The 21,304-nt window shown below is 32.3% G+C and overlaps 1 protein-coding gene across 1 annotated transcript in view; it reads left to right on the forward strand.

The window, feature by feature from the left end:
- The first annotated feature begins 11,142 nt into the window (after positions 1 to 11,142).
- Positions 11,143 to 21,304, forward strand: part of LOC142324083 (diacylglycerol lipase-beta-like) — a 284,175-nt gene continuing 274,013 nt past the window's right edge. The window contains exon 1 of the mRNA XM_075364715.1: positions 11,143 to 11,640. The gene's annotated coding sequence lies outside the window, so the exon portion shown is untranslated. The remainder of the gene's footprint in view (positions 11,641 to 21,304) is intronic.

The following is a 21,304-nucleotide window of genomic DNA, read 5'->3' on the forward strand; positions in this document are numbered from 1 at the left end:
TTTTTTATTCTCTTTGTGTAATTTTATAATATCATATAATTCAGCCTTCGTTACAGCAGGAGAACAGTTAATTCGTTGTTCGACTAACCATTTTATCATATCGCTTTTTAAAGAGTTAAAATTTGGCTGCTTTTGTAACAGAACGTTGTGATACGATGCGTTATCTAGTACAATGACCGACCGAGGTGGCAAGTTGGGAATACACTTCATGGTTACTCCAGTAACCATTTCTTGTTTTTTTCGGAATCCATCGATTTGTGATAATTTCCTTTCTTACTTGACTCTTACTAAAACAAAACATTGTTAATGAATCCTGTATTACAGCCGACATGAACAATTATTAATAATGAGCCCTTGGATATTGGTGTTTTCAGTCCCTCATGAAGGTTTGTTGTGTCTACCCACGATTTTGGTGTCGCATGACTATTGTGAATGTAGGTTTCGTCTGTGTATACAATCAGTCTTCCTTCTTCGCGAAACAGGAAGATTTGTCGTAGAAATTTCATTCTTTGCATTTTAATGTCATGTCGTATATCAGTATTTTGCGGTTGTCTTCTGTTTTCCATCCAAATCCCATTTTACCTAATATTCTCCCTAAAGATCTTTCCTTCCCTTTGAAATTAATTTCACTTTCGCGGGCTTTTTGCATAATTCTCTTCACAGTAGAAACGCATTTTTCGGTTACATAAAATTTATTTATTAAACGCCTCAAAGCATCCGTGTCAAACGAATCTAAATTGCACATAGTACTGGGTTGATTTACACGTCTTATCGGCGAAACGAAAACGGGTGGCTTCTCAGCTTCATTTGATTTCCCTTCTGCTATAATTCTTCGGACTGTTCGTTTTGATACTTTTGTCGCTTGAACAACCGTACTCAGCACTTCAGTTTTCCTCACTATTCCGGTTCCGGCATTGTTTTGTAAAAGGAAATTATAAACATTGAATACAATTTCCCTCTACTGACTAAGAACTGCTGTACCTTTTCCTCCTATCGTGGGCATTTTAAAAGAAAATAACAGAATTGAAATATTAAAAATTTACATTACTGAATTTGTGTCAAAGCCTTAATTGAGGCTTTGACCCAAACAATACAACAACACAACAAATAGTAAAAGTAAATCACTAACAGCTATTCATTTCATTAAGTAATATACACTGCAATAAATGTTTCTATAATAACCACTTTTAGAACATAATTACAAGCGATGTGACATATGATTCTTCACAACGTAATGATTAGAATAGATCAAAGATAAGTAAATGAAATTATTAGAACTGCGTGTTGTGTTTACAATTTATAAATAGCACATAGTCATGTACGATTTTACTGTAGTTGCTATGTAACAGGAACTAGCCTAGATCACAACATCAATATATAATTTAGAATAAAACTCAACAATTACATACGCTACAGCAAGTTTATGAAAATGTTTTTTTTTAGTTTTTTTATATATTACCATACCTCAAAAGACATATAGAAAATGACAGTGTTTTTAGTTTGCTTGTAATAGATGCTAGTACATAGGCTTTCAGTCCTTGCGCCAACATAAGTGCCGGCGAGTGTAAACGGTTGAAGATAGAGATCTGAGATTTAAGAAGTAACTTAATAAAAAGTGGTTGGTGGTGGTGATAATAATGACATTAAATGTATAATATACACAAAATAGTAGTAATTCAAATAAAAAGACAAAATTGATTTAATGGCAAATCATAAATACCAAAATACAGTCCAATTTGCTCAAAACGTAACAATGGCTGATAGAAACTTCGTACTATCCACTCTCTGCTAATATTATTACTTTTATTATTTACAAAAAACTACCCTACACTTTATGAATGAGTAGAAATACCGTCACTTTCACTCCTAATTGGAAATAACTTACTGACGGACTTAATGTTTTTCAACTACTGTGACGTACTCTTCATTCGTTCTTACCAAACACTTATTGTTATCGCTTATACCGCACCCTGCACCGAACTCAGATTTGCGAAACTATTGACTCGGTCCGCTGGTCCTCGGTAGTATTTTTGTTTTAAGAGTTGGAGGAACCCCATTTACGGGCGCCTTGGCAGTGTCTGACTCACTAACAGGTTAAGCTAACTCGTTAACTAAATCTCTACTCCTGGCTGAGCACCCCTCCTGGAAACCGCTGATGTGGCATTACTTCAGGAGGGGAATATAACGCCCACACACACAATCGGACACCGCTAACATACGTGAAAACCCATACAATAAACAACACATCCGAGGAAACAAGCGACAACCAAAAACATCACACAGACACACCTCTACCAGAAAAGAAAAAACATAGAACAAAAGCAAAGGAAACACCCGCAGCAACCACAAACAAAAATCACACTCACACTCTTCACACAAACTCATACTCACACACGCACACTCCTCCCACAAACACACACGCACCCCCAGCAATGTACACAAAATAACACTTATCATTTGTAGCCACTATCGTTGCTCCGTAGACGCAGCGAGCACACCATCGGGCTTTGGGAGAGTGCCCGCGACCTCATCACACCAAGGCGACCTCCAGATGCTTAGGAGACTCCTAGCACTCAGCTATGAGCCTGTCCTTCCCGGCACCCTCCGGCGCCTCGTTCCCCGTCAGGACTTCTCCCATGTGTGTAACTTTTCGTTTACCTTGTTTACATACAACTCCACTTTCTTCCACTAATTGGGTCCTCCTCCTCTCATCAATATACTGTGAAATGTGACCTCGACGTGAAGAAATGCTGGCCTCAAGGGCGGCCAGCATTTCTTCACGTTGTCTTACAAAGCGTGGGCAGCAAAAGTAAACATGAGAGGGTGTCCTCCTTAGCGCATTCAGGACAAGATCCGAAAAATCTCGACAGAATCTGAACAAATACGATCTATAGCCTGCATGGCCCGTCAGGAGTTGTGTTAAACTGCATCCCAACGAGCCATGGGTCCTCCCCATCAGCTCCTGATGTCTCTGATTAAGCAGTACGTCCATCGTCCCCTCGTTCCTCTGTCCCAACGCTCTTGTCAGATTTCCATCATCTCCTCTGTGATCTCAGCCGTTAATCGCCTTTTATCTGCAGGAAGCAAAGGTCCCTGTTCTCGTAGCCTTTTCCATTGCAAGATTATCAAATCTATAGGCATAAGCCCCGCCAGGGCTTCAGCCTCTTCCTTGGAGACTGTGCGATATGCGAATGGTATCCTTAACCAGCTTCTTCTATGCAATTCCTCTAATTTGCATATCCAAGTAATAAGTATTTGATATATCTAAGATAAGTATTTAGCATATCTAATCTCACTGGCCCATGTCTCGACCCCATATAGCATCGTAGAGTATGCCATCCCGGCTAGTCCTCTCCGCCTTACTTGCAACCTCTAAGGCCTGGGCTCCAAACCTCAACCTTGCATCCACTCAAAGACCAAGGTATTTTATCGCCGATCTTGAGATGATCCTTCTGTTTTCAAGTGTGAACTTCAACACCGGTCTCTTTTTCACAAAGGATATCGCCATCGCCTTTGTCTTCTGTGCGGCCAGCGTAAGCCCAGCCCCAGCCATCCAATCTTTAATAACTTTGTAGCAGTCTCGTATCTTGTCAGTGGCTTCCCGTCTAGTGACCGCTTCCACCACTAAAGTAATATCATCAGCATAGCCTATTATCATAACATCCAGCGGGAGGGTAACTCGAAAAAGCTCATTGTACGCCAAATTCCAAAGGATCAGTGCAAGGGCCGACCTTTGTGGGCAGTTGGCACACCAGCCTGCGTCTCGTTAGATACGATTGTATCATCTTGTACAGATACGAAGGAACCCGATGCTTTTCTAGAGACCTCATTATGGTGACTGAATGCATTCCGCACATCTAAGGTAACAAGGACACACATACCCGCTGGTTATGTGTGTCCTTGTTCCTCTTCTTGCGGCGTCACAAACAACAGCTACAGCATCCAGGGTGGACATCCCCTTTCGGAAGCCATACTGACCTGGAGAGAGCCCGCCCGCCTCGTCCACAGCCTCGGTTATCCTGTGCTGTGGACAGCCCCTTGGCAAGCGCATCTATCATATCCAACGGCCGTATGAGAAGGGAAGCGCCGGATCCCTCCCCGGTTTAAGTGCCAGTACCAGCCGCTGACGCTCTCGGGGAAGACCCCCTCCATAAGACAGGTATTGTAGACATCAAAGAAGACCTCTGGCTCCGCCCGGAATGCCACCTGTATCACCATATTCGGCAACAGAGCCGGGCCCGGCGTCTTCTTCGGAGGCATGCGCAATGCTGCATCCATTAATTCACCTTGTGTGAAGGGGGAGGTAGAGGCTCATCATCACCCTTTTCATCCGTGGCTAAACCTTGTCCGCAAGGGAAGAGTCAGTCTGTTATACCTCGGACTTCCCGGGCGTCCTGTGTAACGGTAATATTTAGGCTATACCTCTTGGCCTATAAAGACTGTCGGGTACTGAACCAGTACTCGACAGTCCTTTTGATAGTTCAAGGATAATAATTTTCATTGTTTGCGCCTTTACGTTTTTCTATAAGCTCTTTTTCCGATCCGATAATCCTTCTGGTCTAACAGGAGCTTTTGGGGGTCCCATTGTCTGTGTTACAAAAAATAAATTGCTAAACGGACTCGTCTTTCTAAATATAGAATCTCTTTTGGTTTCTTCTAGATTTTTCTTTCTGTATTTTTTCTTTCTTTCTTCTTTCTGGAAGAAACTCGTTGCACTGGTCCCGTTACAATATATATCTAATAATTTTATTATACTCGTATATCAAATTATTTAATCAGAAGATAAGTTTTTGCTCATTACATTTACTTCTTTTCTTAAAATAATGTATAATATGTGCTATATTACTTTTTTTAATATGAGGTGATGTAGCTTCAAATTAGAACAAGTTTTTTTATAAAATGTTATTCTAGTTTATTGTAAAAATAAAATCTTAAATAAAGAAATAAAATACATAATAAAGAAATTTAAAAAAACCCTTCAATTTTCTTTAAAAAAAAAAAAAATTCCCATTGAACACGTGTAATGCATAAGAAAAACCCAATCCGGGTTGGTTAAAAACGGCATTTGTGGTTGCAGTATTTTTGTACATAAATTTTACCAAAATAAAATGGAGTAGCTGAACGTGAAATGTACCTTTGTGGTTTTTAATTACAGTTTTATTTTCTATAAACTTATATTAATATAGCTTGATTAAAAAAGGACTTCGAAAGCAACAACTTTAAAAGCATTTAAACATTTTTCTGATAACTTACAGATTCGTTTGAGATCTCATTTCATAGAAAAACACTTACAGTTTGTCACCCAACATTCACCTAGGTTCGATATGGCTTCCATTAGTAATGTGACATACATCCCTTCTGAAGTCATTTCATTCCAGACTGTAGCCAGCAAGTTGGGTGTTAATTCGAAGTCTTGACTCAAAAAGATCAGAAGGCAAAGGTGATACATGAACCCGATCTTTAATGAAACTCCACAAGAAAAAATGTGGCTGGGTCAAATGTGGAGAGCGAGGTGACCATGCAATTGGACCTTCACGACCGATCCACTGACCTGGAACTCGAGGTATAAGAGGAAACCTCGGGATTTCTAGGAGGTAGTGAAGTGATGTCCCATCTTACTGATAGTAATGCCGTCCATCTTAGTCATCATCGTCTAGCTGAGGAATTAGAAAATTTTGAAGTATGTTCAGATAAACGATACCATTTACATCTTTCTCTTGAAAGAAAACGGGCCGTACAGTCTTTGTTTGCTTAGGGCACAAAAACACTGACCTTAGGACTATCACAAATGTGCTGCAAAGTTTCATAAGGGTTTTCGCTACCCATATTCGGCAGGTATGAGGTTTCACCTTGATACTGATGTGAAACGTTGATTCATCACTAAACATTACATTGTCTAAAAATGTGTCGTAGATGGATAAAATTGTTTTCAGTTCTATCCATCACTTCCACACAAAACTGCAGCCGAGTAACTTTGTTGCCATCTGTAATGCATTGAACCACGGTGAATTTGTTTGGCTTCAAGTATAATCGTTTGCATAATACGTGCCAAACAGTCGTTTCTGGAATATCAGGCTCGCGCGACGCAAGTCGAGCTGATTTCTTCGGACAATGTACAAAGCTTTCTCTGAGTTGTTCCACAGTAGTTTCAAGGACGCGTGTTCGATCCTGGTGATTTTGTATGTTTAACAGAACAACCTGTCCCAGCGAAGGTTTAATGCCAACAGTAAATTGTATGCTTATTAGGAAGCTCCCTACCGTACTCTCTACGGTGTATATATATATATATATATATTACACAGTTTAATTATTACCTCTCAAAAATCGTCAGGTTTATATGCCGGACTCTGTAATTATATATATATGGTTATATCTTTTACTCTTGCTATCTTAAAATAGCAAGTGTAAATACTTGTTATTTTATTCACTCGAAACATAGTACTTGAAAGAATTCGAGTAGAACCAACCAAATTTGATTCAAATTTCCTCTTTGTTCGCTGTTCACAATAAGCACAACGAACAGGTTCTCGCACATAACTACAGACAGAACATGTCACGCTTTTATCGGAAACAGAATACATTTGCTCTTTGCTAGTTCGCAGTGATTACTATCCAGTATCCCTTCGGACGTTATCACACGACTTACAAGCTGCTCCTGGGGAATAGTTGTACATCCCCAGATCTAGGGCTTGTTCTGATTTCGAACTTTGTGCTCTATTCTAAAAAAATGTTTCCCATCTTGAAAAACAGGTTTTTTTTGTTGTTTCTCAATTTTCTCTTTTTTATTTGTCTCTTTACATTCTTCTTTCTCTCACACTCTCTCTCCTTTCTTTTTGTTCTCGTGCTTTACATTTCTAGAAACTTCTCTATTCGACTTGAAAGATATGTTAACTCAAGATTACGCCTGTCGTGAGGCTGTTTCATGTAACGTTTTGTGCTGCTCCTTATTATTATTAGTTTTTATGTTTGAATACGTAATCGATTCTGGTTGATAGTCATTAATATCTGTTCTTTTAATGTTTTTGTTGGTTTATTCGTTGTAACTTTTTTATTACAGTAGGGGTACCTGGTGATTCAGGAGAAAAGGGAAATAATTTGGGAACTGATTCTAGAACTTGAAATAAGGAAAAAAGTTCACACTAACATATGTCCGAAAAAGTTCTGTTTTCAATCAACTTCACTGTAGATCTCTTGATACAACTTAACACCACCAGCGACGACAAAAAAATTAGAAGCAAGTTCATCAGAAATATCATTTATAACATAGTGAAAAATAAACCAAAATTCAATGAGACACTCCAGATGTAGCATAAAACTCTGAAGAGTGAATTCCAAACTCCATCAAAAGTTTCCTCCCTTTTAAGAGATGGATTTCATACCACAAGCGCACAAGTATAGTTCTTTAGTTTAGAATGCATTCTAACTAACAATGAGGCTTAGTTGAAGTAAAACTAGTTGGTATTTACTTGGTGTCATTGTGCAAATGCCGATTAAATGTAGTTCATGTACAGCAGATTGTGTGAGCAGTGAACAGTTCTGCTCAGCGATTATGTATTGTTTTCAAAGTGTAAGTTTACGTAACCAAAAATCACAGATTTTTCCTAACGTAGGCTGCGTAACAAAAGGCCTGTAGTTAACGACTTGGAGACGCTTAAAAGGTTAAGAGAATTCGCAGCAAGTATGAGAACTGTATAAAGAGTGATTCAGGAGAAAATGAAAATGATTTGGGAATTGATTCTAGAGCTTGAAATAAGAGAAAAACGTTCATACACATATATGTCCGAAAAAGCTTTGTTATCGAGTTACGGCTAGCAAAAAATTTCGCCCTGATTTCAGTTCCACCGATGAAATGAGGTCATACTGAAATTTTTAAGGCGCTGTATAAGGAGGGGAAAACTTGTTTCTTATGTTTCTTAACCTGAAAAGTCGAATAAAATAGATTCTGTAGTTTTCATGATATCCAAAATTTCTACACGATTCAACATTTTGCAAATTACGGTATGGAGGACATTACATGCTCACGAACTGCTCAAGTCATGTTTAGAAAGTCCAACACCTCCAGTTTGGTGACAATACCAGATCACTGCAGTTTTGTCAACTGGTTAACAGTTATTACCACTTAATTCCGTTCATACTATTTTCGGACGAAGCTACTTTTAAACAACACACGGAATTGACATTGGTAGTCTGTAGAAAACTCAGATGCTGTAGTTGAATAAAATTTTCAGCAACGATTTTTGGTGAACGTTTGGTGTGGTATGATGGACAACCAATTAATAGGCCCTTTCATACTAGAACAACGTGAAAGGGAGAAATTATCTACAAATTTTAACCCATGAATTTGTTGCATTGCTTGAAAATTTCTCATTGGTGAAACGAATTAAAATGTACTTTCTCCTTGTGCAAGAAGCACATGTTGGTGCTCCTTGATGGAGAACCAACATGTGAATGAAGTAAGGTGTTTCTTAGATGAAAAATTTATTTATAATTGAATAGGACGTAGAGGGCCGGTAAATTGGCCGCCTAGATCACCAGACCTTACTCCCTTAGATTACAATTTATGGGGATGGATGAAATCCAAAGTATAAAAGTAAAACGTAGGCAGTATTATGAACTGATTGCTCGCATTTTTAATACTGCTGCCCTTATGAAGGAACTCGAAGATATCATTAGGTTGGTGACAGAAAATGCAAGAAAACTAGTTAAAAGTATATAGATTTCAGTGGTGGAATTTTCGAAAAATTATTGTAAATTAATTCAGTGTAAACCATATCAGTATTTAAAAATTTTTCAAACGTCTAAATTGTAATAAAAGCAGCTGATTTAATTTTTACAAATTCATAACTTTTTCTATTAAGTTTTTTATTTTTGTTTTTAAAAAAAGTTGAGTTTTTTTGTTTGTTTTTTTGTAGACTTTATTATATAAATTTTCTCAGAATTTAATTCTCTTCAAGTTTGGATAATAAAATTTACGCATTTTAGTCATTTAACAAAGTTATTGTACTAAAAGAACGTGTTTTTCGTAACGGAATTTTTTTACGTTGGATATCATAAAAACTACGGGAGATGAAGTTCTGGAACCTGTTTTATTCGTTTTTTCCGGCCGAAAAACATAAGAAACCATCAAGTTTATCCCTAGTTATACAACGCCCTTAAAGTATCAGTATGACCTCGTTTCACTGGGGGAACTGAAATCAGGGCGAAGTTTTTCGCTAGTCGTAACTGTATAACAAAGCTTTTTCGGACATATATGTGTATGAACGTTTTTCTCTTATTTCAAGCTCTAGAATCAATTCCCAAATCATTTTCATTTTCTCCTGAATCACTCTTTATACAGTTCTCATACTTGCTGCGAATTCTCTTAACCTTTTAAGCGTCTCCAAGTCGTTAACTACAGGCCTTTTGTTACGCAGCCTACGTTAGGAAAAATCTGTGATTTTTGGTTACGTAAACTTACACTTTGAAAACAATACATAATCGCTGAGCAGAACTGTTCACTGCTCACACAATCTGCTGTACATGAACTTCATTTAATCGGCATTTGCACAATGACACCAAGTAAATACCAACTAGTTTTACTTCAACTAAGCCTCATTGTTAGTTAGAATGCATTCTAAACTAAAGAACTATACTTGTGCCCTTGTGGTATGAAATCCATCTCTTAAAAGGGAGGAAACTTTTGATGGAGTTTGGAATTCACTCTTCAGAGTTTTATGCTACATCTGGAGTGTCTCATTGAATTTTGGTTTATTTTTCATTATGTTATAAATGACATTTCTGATGAACTTGCTTCTAATTTTTTTGTCGTCGCTGGTGGGGTTAAGTTGTATCAAGAGATCTACAATGAAGTTGATTGCTTTTCTTTGCACTTTTGACTCGATGTACTCAAGTCCAAGTGCTCTGTCATGTTTTTCAGCAGATTAAAATGCCCAATAAATTTGAATTCTTTATGCATAAATCTTCTTTCCATAAAATACTTTTGAGCAATACTATTTTTAATATATCCCTCGTTCATTAGGTCTCGAATACTATGCTGGTTGAAGCCCCTAATTGTATTGCTCACTTCATGTCCATGCACTTCAAGAGTCAAGTTCATGCTTTGTCAGTTGATTGGAGTCGAAAGAAGCTACTCATCCCGATACTGCTTTTCAACAGCCTTTCTAAGCTTGCTGATGGAAAAAGACTATCGGGTTTGCTGATGTGCTTATTCAAGCTCGTTTATGGATAGTTTAATAATTCTCCTCAGCTATTCTTCGAGCTGATTAATTTCAATCTTCAAAGCAAACAGTCTCAGACCGCATGTTTTCCTCTTAGTTCGTTTTAGTGAAAATACTGCACATATACGCAAATTAAGTGCTTCATCAATGAACTTTGCTCCTCACCTGACCTGATTTATATCTAAAGAGTTCAAATCGATCTATGAATCACTTTGAGAGAGTCAGTAGTATAAATCAATAAGAGTGTAAATAGTATAAATCGAAGAGTCAATAGTATAATTGAGAGTTATTCGGTTTTTAAGTTTTATTTATTGATTTTTAGTTATGATATTTTTCGGTTTTAGTTATTAATGAAATTTTTATCATACATTTTTTTTTGATCGTGTTGAACAATTTACTAAACACCGATTTATTTCGTTACCGAATTAGATAAGAACTAAATGTAAAATGAGTATAATTTTGTTTTGCTTTTAAGAGGATAGTGATTTAAGTTATTATTTTAATTTTAAATTATGATAATCATTATATATAAACTGTTGAATTGTCTTGCTGTATATAAATAAATGGTGCGATAAATCGGCTAATGATGTGCTTATGCTCTGGAGTCTTGAAAAACATTTTCGATCACGCATTAATTTAAGTTTTATCACCATGGGGAAAATTTATTATTTCGTTGCCCTCTCTCTTTTTCTGTTTAGCCTCCAAAACCACAGTAAGATATTACTTCAGAGAATGATATGTATGAATGTAAATAAAGTGTCTAGTCTTGTACAGTATCAGGTCGACCGTTCCTGAGATATGTGGTTAATTGAATCCCAACCACCAAAGAACACCGGTATCCACAATCTGGCACTCAAATCCGTATAAAATTAACTGCCTTTTCTACGATTTGAACGTTAGAACACTTGATGTTCGAAATCAGCTGATTTGCGTTGTCGAGTTCACCACTAGACTAGTAGAGTTACTTTACTTTCATCATGACTAGACCAATCCGATGGGTACTTGTTTTGTTGACCGATTAATTTTATTACATGTTTCTATGTAGTGTGCGGTAGTCGACATTTTGCTTGAAGGGGTATTTTATAGAATTAAGAGTAAATGTATACAGTGCTTGAAAAATACATTTATGTTTTACAGTGGCTGTAGTAATTTAATGATATACATTTTTTGTAAGTTTTATGGTTATATTAATATTTACTGATTATTTGGGGCAGATGGACTGCATTTTCAAATAAGGATTTCGAACTTATATTTCTTTCTAACTAGAACTTTCTAACCTATACGTTAGGTTATATCTTCGTTATGTTTAGTGGTTATCAGTACTATGATAATCTTAGTAAAATTATGTTTAATCTTTTAACTTTTACATGTGTTCTTAATGGAAGTTAATTTGTGAAAATTTGAAGTGGTACAATGGAGAAAGGTGAGTACTTCAGATATTTACATTTAGATAATTCTAAAATATAGATATTTAGTGAAGAGATGATTTTTAATTCTGTATAAGAAACAATATTGTAATAATGAATTAGATGGGATGATGATATTTTGAGGGGCTGATCATAGGTACAATCCCCAAAAAATTATTTTGTTAAAAGATTATCTAATGAGTTACTGAATATGGAGTCGGATCCCATAAATGAATCGAAGAAATCAGATTCATAAGCAACTGACTCATCGTGGTATGTAATTTTTATTATTTCAAGAAAAATAAAATGAATCTTCATTTAATTATAGGAAAAGAAGACGTGACTGACACAAACACAAATATTTAACAGTATTTTAGAGAAAGAAATCTTGGAATATAATAAAGAAATTAAATTCACTGGTAGTTTGTTTACTGTGCTCTCAGATAAATACGCTAAAGTAAACTGCCAATTTTAAGAACAATGAAAGAAATTAATTTTGTACTGTATATCAGTTTATGAATAATTTTTGTTATAATGTGTATTATTAGACAACAAAGTAATGCTGTCACTTATTCTATTGCAAAGTTAAGGTGATATACCAGGCTACAATAGAGATGTAAATTATATCATGCCCTGTATACTGATAAACTGAGTTTATGTTTACAGTTTGATGAACTTATAGACGGGGTTAATCTGATGAACAGCTTCTTATTCAAAGGAAAAGCTAAAACCAGCACTTTTATTTGCTTTATGGTATTATCTGCAATAAATTCTTATTTTTTTATTTAAGCACAATTGAGGAAAAGACAGTAATTTAGTAATTAGTAGAAAAAGTACATTGAATGGGCAGGTACAAAAAAAAAATAAAAGTGCATCATGAACAATAGATTTGTTGGGAAGAAGAAATCTTCCACTTAAGATATTAAGTATGACTAGTCTCCTCTAACCTAATTGGTCTCATTGGTAAGTTGTGAATGAAAATATGTGGTTACAGAACACTAAAATCTCTAAATTTTAATACAGTAGGTTTGCTAATTGTGGCATTTTATGTTAATAATAATTCCTTTGATTATGTTCTATAATAACCAATAAATAGCTCTCCCAAGAATCTTGCCTAGTACAATACCAATTTTATTAGTAGCTCTTATGAAAAAGTAAAAGAGAGAAAAGCCTGTCAATTTTTGTCATTTTTGAGTAGTGCATATAAAATCATTTCCAAAATAATCCAGCTGCAGATAGAGCCATACTCAGGATTAATAGTAGTGGACCATCAGGCTGGTATTGCCAAAGATCACTGTACAACAGATCAGATTTTCAAATTCAGAGAAACAATTAGCAATTACTAGGAGTATAACAAAGAACTCCACAGGTGACTACCGAAGACAAAGAGCATCTGTCTCTGTGACTGATGAGAAAAACTAAAAGAAAGTAAAACAACTCCTTTGGTGCTTTTAAAAACATACTAAAATGTGTTAGGAGACATGTGTGTCATATTCAACAGTCCATGAAGCCCATAGTTGTCAACATTATATTGTTCAGCTACACACTACACGTGCAACCCCCAAAGCTCTTATAAAGTTGAAATTTGTATCTACTCCACACTACATACCCATCACATTTTGCACCCTGCAATTTTCATTTCTTTCTGTAATTGCAGAGGGATATTATGGGTATTCATTTCACTATGGATGATGAACTGAAGGGAGCAGTGAGGTCATGAATCAAGGAAAAACTACCAGCATTTTTTATTGACAGAGTGAAAAAACTAGTTCATATATCGGGAGAAATGTGTAGCAGTAAATGGTGATTATGTGGAAAAATAAATGTTTTGTAGCAAATAAATTATACTTTTACACCACATTTGTTTTATTTGACTATTTATATTTTTTCAAGATATGAGCGACTGTGCATTGCATTTCAGGCTACCTTTCATGATTAAAAGCAGAAAAAAAATAATTGTAATTTTATCATTAACTATTTAAAAATTTAAATTGTAATAAGGTATTCTAAATTTTATGAAACACTTTACTCATTAGACAGTTAATTGAACCACTTTTGTATTATTACATAATTATGTATCTTTTGATGCTACTACAACCAAGTTATTTAACATATTTCCCCTTGATCCATCCAGGCAAATGCTGAGCCAGTTATCTTATTTTTATATATGAAAGGTAGTATATTTACCATTATTAATTTTTTTATTTTTATTATAGTTCAGTCGAAATAAAATAACCTCTGTTATTCATTTATAAAAATTTAAAACCAATGGTTAAAAACAGAATAATAATATATATCCTTAAAAGAAACTTTAATATTTTAAATTATGAAAAAAAATGTTATACAAAAAACTTCAAGCATAGTTACTTTTTAAAACAAAATTTGCTTAATGAAATAGTCAGTTAATTATTTATTAGAAATTGTTTATCATGGTAGCATATTTATATAGAAAACCTTTTTTCTAAATTTATAAAATATTAAAACCAGATCATGATATATTATTTTATTAAAGATGTATTGTTTATATAGTAATTTTCTACAATTAAGTCAAAAAAAAGAGAAAATTTTTCTGTAAATTAAATTAATAAATTAAAATATTTAAATTAAAAAAAAGGTTAAAAAAAGGAGATTAAGTCTGATTTAAACCAATGTGCCTTCCCCTTGTATGATCCAAATATTTCATTAATTACAATTTTATTTGGCTGTAACTCTGTAACTGATGAAAATAAGTACTTACTATATATCATTGAAAAGCTCTCAATGAGGGCTTAGTACTGCAGTTAAGAAAAAGTCCAAAATCCAAATATTTTGGATTTTTGGCTTTTTTTGGGCACTTTTGGTCCAGTTGATTGCAATCAAAAGGGGAGGTGCACAACTAGAAGTTACAACAGTCCTAAATCCAATATTTCAACATCCTATGTCTAATCATTTTTGAGTTACATTCATATGTACGTACAGATGTCAGACCAAAACTAGTCAAAATGGATTCTGGGATGATTAAAATGGATATTTCCATTGAAAGCTGAAAATAAAAATTTTGATCTTTTGAAAAAATCAAATTTCAATTTTTTTACTTCCTTCACTTCATACAAGGGTAAAAAATTGAAATTTGGTGTTGTAGTCATATAAAAAATTTATGATTATTAAAATTAATTCTTTATTTACTAAAGAAAATAACCTTACTAATTTCCATATTTTATTAGAAAGGTTATTTAGTTAATTTGTAGTAGGTAAGAATAGGTTCTTTTGTGAAGAGATAAAAATACATTTTTGAACAATTTGCTAACTGATATAAAATTGAAATTATGAACTTAAGAAATAAAATTTCTGCCAAATATTTTAATAAATTAAAATGAAGAAGATAAAAAAAATTACATATTAATTTTTACAGTAAAGATGCATCTAAAATAAAAGATTTATTTAAAAAAATAAATTAATATTTAAAAAAAGATTAGTTTTTATAAAAAACATTCTACATATTGGCAACAAAGTTCCTTTCCATGATATAACATATGTATATGTAACACTGTGTATGCAGATAGTTTGTTGATCAGCTGCTTTTGTTTATTCAGATAAGTACCCGATTTGTTAGAAGTTGATGTTATTTAAATGTATTCAGTGAGAATTTCTATTTGTGCAATCTTAAGTTAAAAATGGCAGACAAAAGCAAGTATTAAATGAAGAAAGTGGTAGTGTTTGAGTACATGAACACAAATGCCCTTTTAAAAACATCTGATCACAAATTTGCAAATACAAATAAAAAGTATGAAAATATAAGAAAGATTAGTTCAACATTTTTTTAAGGGAGCTGCATCAGTTATAATAACTGAAAGTGGAAGAAATATCTTCCACTGAGTCAGTCCATGATTTGAATAGATCTGGGTGTCGTTCCAGTTTATTGAATAGCACTGATATTCTTGAGAAATCCTGTTTACAATCTCTTAAGTTGCTCAGGAAAAAGTCTTTAGAGCTAAATATTCCCTGAGCTTTCTTACCAGGGATTAGCTAAGGAAACTTGTGGCAATGATTTAAGGCATTTTTCCGATGTTCAATCATGGAAACAAAATATCTTCTTCAACCAGAGTGTCTTTTAGCTTAGTAATATATCTCTGAACAAAAATTTTTGCTTTAAAAAATTCCCATTTTTATGAGGAAATCGCAGTCTATTCACCACATGTAATTGTTTTGGTTGCGATGTCTGAAAAGTATCTGACAGGATCATGTATTTTTGAAGGAAATATGAATAGCATTTCATACAGTTTAACATGTTGAAAAAAATTTTATACTCCAGCTTCACTAGCCTAGAAGCCTAGATTAACAACCTGTGATAACTGTTGGGGCATAACCAAAGAAAAGATTTTCCTTTTGCGACCAAGTTATGTTGATGAGCTGCCTGAGACTGATTTTCCGACTTTTGATCTTTCAGTTGGAAAGAGCATGTCTAAATACTGCGTATGGCAACGGTTAAAACTGTGGGTAAACAAACTGAGGAGCACATACTAATGTAATTTAAAGTTTGTGTAAAAATATTGCATCAACTAATGACAAAGAATTCATGTTTGTTTCTTTATATAGAAAAGGACTTTGTGACCACAATGTACATAAATATAACAATTCAAGTTTATATATTATAGATTGTTAAGATAAAAATACAGGATAAAAAATAAATCGTAAAAAAGGCAAACATAAACAAGATATTAACTAAAAAAGACTGGGGAAAGTAAAAAAAATAAACTTCAACAAACTGTATCTATATGATATATAGATTCATATTTTTATCATATTAATGATATTAGATTAATTATTATATAATGTATAATAAGAGATATCAATATCATTTAGTATTAATTATGGACCTATTTCGGTAAGCAAGTACAACTTTTTTTCCAAAAATAACAATAAAAATACACACTTTTACATTTATATAACAATAACCAAATAAAATTTTTTTTTTTTTAATAATTATATTTATTACTGAAAATAAAAAAATAGCCAAATAACCCAATAACTTCTTTTTAATAATGATTGTTTTATTTATTACAGGAAATAAAAAAATATAGAAGACTAATCCAAGATTGATTGTTAAGATGGAAAATTTTACATTAATTAAGTTCATTGATACCAATAAAAAGGCTACTGAAGTTTTACAGAAAAATAAAATTATACAATCCGGATGAGTTTGAAAAAAACAATTGAATGAAATTAGTTATTGAAAAAGGACAAAGTGGTCGAGAAAGGTGGTGTAATAAATGAACATATAGAGAAAAAGATTCTATTACAAAAGATGTGAGACTAGAAAAAAAGATGTTTTTTTCCATAAAAAAGATGTGACTGGAAAACAATAAATTACCTTATAAAACAATTATTTTGTTTATTTATTGTTGGACTATACAACTACTGTATGTTGTAAAAAAGAATTGAACATGCAGTATGAAAACTATTACAAAAAGGAAAAATTATTTATGAGAAATATGTGCCTTTAAATTATTACAAAATAAGACAAAAATAGTTACAGACTTGGAACTGTTACAGAAATTGAGTCCCTGTTTTCTAAAAGAAAATATAGAAGAGGATGAATGTTACCACAAGAGTGGGTTTTTGAGGAATTTGCTGTGAAACAAAAAACTGTTTAGTGTATGCTATTCCTGGTAGAACAAGGGAGACGGTAATTTTTACAGTTGTAGCATGTGTTGAACCAGGTACTAAAATCATATCAGATTTATGGAAAGCCTGTAATAGTATAGAAGATTAAAAGGTATGAATTGTAAACATGATATAGTGAATCAAATCAAAAACTTTGTTGATCCAAAAACAGTTGCACATACACAAAGTATTTAAAGTTTATGGTTTTAAGGTAAAAATTTCAATAAGAAGGAATGTGGCACTAGATGCAAATTGTTGGATTCGTATTTATGTTAATTTTTGTGGCAAGAAAATAATAAAGATAAATTTGTTTAATTTAGATTTAGCTTTAGATGTTAATGAAGATATATGAATAAGCATTGTGTTTATTTATTGTTTATTTCTAATAAATATATTGATTATTGAAAAAAAAAGCGTTTTTATTATATATCTTAAAAAAAGGTTATTGGGTTATTTTAATAAAAAGTATGTTATGAGGTTAATTTAGTTATTAAAAAACAAAAAATATATCGGGTTATTTTTAAAAAAAATGAAGTGGTACCTGCTTACTGAAAAAGGACCACCTTACATTTTATACTTATGTAAAATCATTGTGATGGGCGTGAGAAAATTTTTTGTTACATAGATAAGTTTTTAAAAATATATTTTTTAACAATAACATACTAAAATGGTGTATTAAGCAGCAAAATACATTTGGTTGATGATAAAGAGTAGGTATTAACATTGCTTTCTTTTATTATTTAATGGAAGTTATTTAAAATGTATAATAAATATTAACATTATTTTATAAATATTTTATTATAAGTACATAATTAAACATTATTTATTCATATCAGGAATGGATAAGTATGGTACTTCTATCCAATAAAAAAGATGAATTCATCCACCAGTTAGCTAGATTTTTTACAGGAAAATCATGGTAAATTCTTAGTTTAGAACAATTTTGTCTTAAATACATCTTTATTTATAAAATATATATTTTTTTTGGAGATGATAGGCATCAACTACTTTGGTCATTTTGCCTAGTATGTAAGTATTAAAATTGGTTGAAATCATTTTAATATATACAAATAAAATAAATATACTAAGTTACTAAACTTTCCTAAATGTTTTAAGAAAATAATTTACAATGGATTGAAAATTATTTGAACCTTTATTATGTAAAACACTGAATATTATTTCTGTAAAAAACATTTAATTTTATTTTAAATAAGTTTGTAGGATGATCTTTTGAGTGATTTGATAATTTTTTTTAAATGTTACCAGAAGCATAATATGTTCTTTCATATTTACAAAAGTATTGTGCCAAGTTATATGCAAATAGTTCTGTTTGTCTTGTTTGATAGAGATGGATATTGTTATTTTTAGGAGTAAGTGACTGTTGCTGTAATATATGTTGTGCCCTTGTAAGATTAAAGGACTGGATTTTTTCCGTATTCATGAAAGGATTTGTGCTGCTACCAAATTGAGAATAGAACAGATTGCGTGGAATCAGGCCATCATACATACATGTTAAAAAATCTATACTCAACAAAAGCAGCTGAATGTGTGTCAAGTGTAGTTGAATGTGGCAATGTAAGACATCCACTGAGTATTAGTTATTGTTAAAGTGATATGTATATCTATTGTTTAAACAATTTGTTCCTAAGGCAATAAATATCTACCATTACATTGATTTTTGAAAATGTAAATTACATTATTAGATTTATAGAAAAATATTGTTTGTACTGAGTCATGATGAACTGAATTTGTTTAAAATGTAATTAATTTTTTAATTCAGTTTTGTTAGGTTTTATTTATTTTATTTAGTACTTATGTTTTCTTATATTTTCACAATCATTTGTATTTTACCCATATATTCCATCACTTTTTATTTTCCCACTTTCTTCCACTAATTTCCTGTGATTCTCAAAATTTATAATAAAAATTCTTTTGTGGTAAAAGTATTTCATTTTTTAATAATTTGCTGAGAAAATATTTTAACAACTTACATGAATCGGTTGGTTAGGTTATAATTATCAATGTTGTTAAATTTACATTTAAATCAAGAAATTGTGGATGTAATTACAAAAGGTAATTATAATTATAGATATGATTACATAGCATAATTATAGTTATAGTTGTAATTACATAGCTAATTTTGATTTATTTATAAATATTTAATTGATGGAAATAATTTTTCACTGTTAATTTAGTTATAAAATCCATGAGTTTTAATTTTAAATATGGATTATCTTCTCAATTGGTGTAGAGGTTAGCATCATTGTTAGTATTTTGTAGGATCAATTACTAATAAGTGCGTGTTAGTATTTAATTTCATTCATTTTATCTTCCTCTTTAAATTATGTGAAAAAATTATAGATGTATAATGATTGACCCCATGGCCACAGAGCTTGCTTCCCTTGTTATTCCCAATTTGCAGTTGCATTTGGTGCTCTGGACACCTGCAGAGCTTATTTTGGTTGCCATTCCAGTCTACCTAGAGGGCGCACACCCCTTGATCCCCGCACTGTATGTTATCCTCATTGTTGTGGGAATAATACTGATAAGTAATAATTATAGTATTACAGGCTCTATAGAAACCTGAAAAGGAACCTAAATTACAAAAGGTAGAATAATGATAACTAAAGTACACACATATTTGACAACAAAAAATTCATAACTTATTTCTTTGCCATGGTGACAGAAATATAATAATGAAGTAAAAGGATTAATCTATTTTTTCCTTAATGAATATCTTCAATTCACAACTTAATCCTTCTTGGGGGAAAGTAAATAATGAATTTTTAAAAATATCTTCAAGGGAACTTATACCTTCAAGGAAGTTTATATTTCAGTCAACATTCAAATTTGTGCCATAGGAGACATTTAAAAAAAAAAAAAAAAAAAAAATAGATTTAAATAAATTGTAAATAAATCTGTGAAAAATTTATTCCAGTACTCCAAAATCCAAGAAATAATTTTTTGTCATGTGGTTGTTTATGTGTATGTATTTAGTCTTATAATTGTGGTTAGATTTTCTTCAAACTCTGTAGACTTGACACTCTAGAAGGTACTACCTTCAATACCTATAAAGTAAAGATACTGATTTAAAATTAATATTGAGCCTTCTCCCTAAATAATGACTTGATATATTATTTTTTAAGCTATATCTTTCTTCAGAAATAGAATTAATGAGATTTTTTTTGCATCTATACTTTCTACATCAGTAGACCTTCAAACCAATAGAAAATTTTTTGCTCCTTCGTACTCCATCCTATTTAGTTTTATTTAAGAAAAAATTGTATAATTGAACAATTACAAATATCCTGGTGAAACAGCTCTAATAACATAAAAAATTGGGTATTGGGTTTTTTGCATATCTATATTTTAAGGTCCAGTTAGTTCATAGACAAAAAAAGAATATAAGTGTGTATGTGTGTACATATATACATATGTTTTTCACATTGCTTTTGGGCTTATATCTCTGGATTGACTAAACTGATTTTCTTCAAATTTGGCTCAAATATTTCTACATATGGGCACTAATCATATTAATTTTTTTCAAAATTCCTTAAGAGAGGATATCACGCAAACACAGATTTAAATTTTCTTCAGAAGCATATTAGAGAAACTTTTATTAAAAAAATTTGTTTCTACTATGCATAAGTAAATAATCAGAAAAAATTTGTTCAAAGATCAACCCCCACCTCATAAAATTGAAATTTATGTTTTTTGGTCTATCTCCCTTTGGTTTAAATATTATTTAGAATTTTTTTTGAAAGTTTATACTTCACATATAGAGCTTTCAAAAAATGCCTACAATCCTTTTAAATTATAGAACCAGACCTAAAATGCAGTAAAGTTTTTTGTAAAAGATTTTCTCTTATTTTAGCCTTTATTGAAGCGGTGTTGGATTTAGAGAAAACTTTACGTAAGCCAGTTTGTTAAGCTTATCCTATTTATGAATATTTTTAGATTTTTTTTTGCTAAATCTATTCCCGATCTCTAAAAAATAATTTTTTTTTTGGTTTTTGGCTATTTTAATTTTAAAAAACG

The sequence above is a fragment of the Lycorma delicatula genome, chromosome 4 (genome assembly GCF_047948215.1).
Source record: "Lycorma delicatula isolate Av1 chromosome 4, ASM4794821v1, whole genome shotgun sequence".
NCBI lineage: Eukaryota > Metazoa > Arthropoda > Insecta > Hemiptera > Fulgoridae > Lycorma > Lycorma delicatula.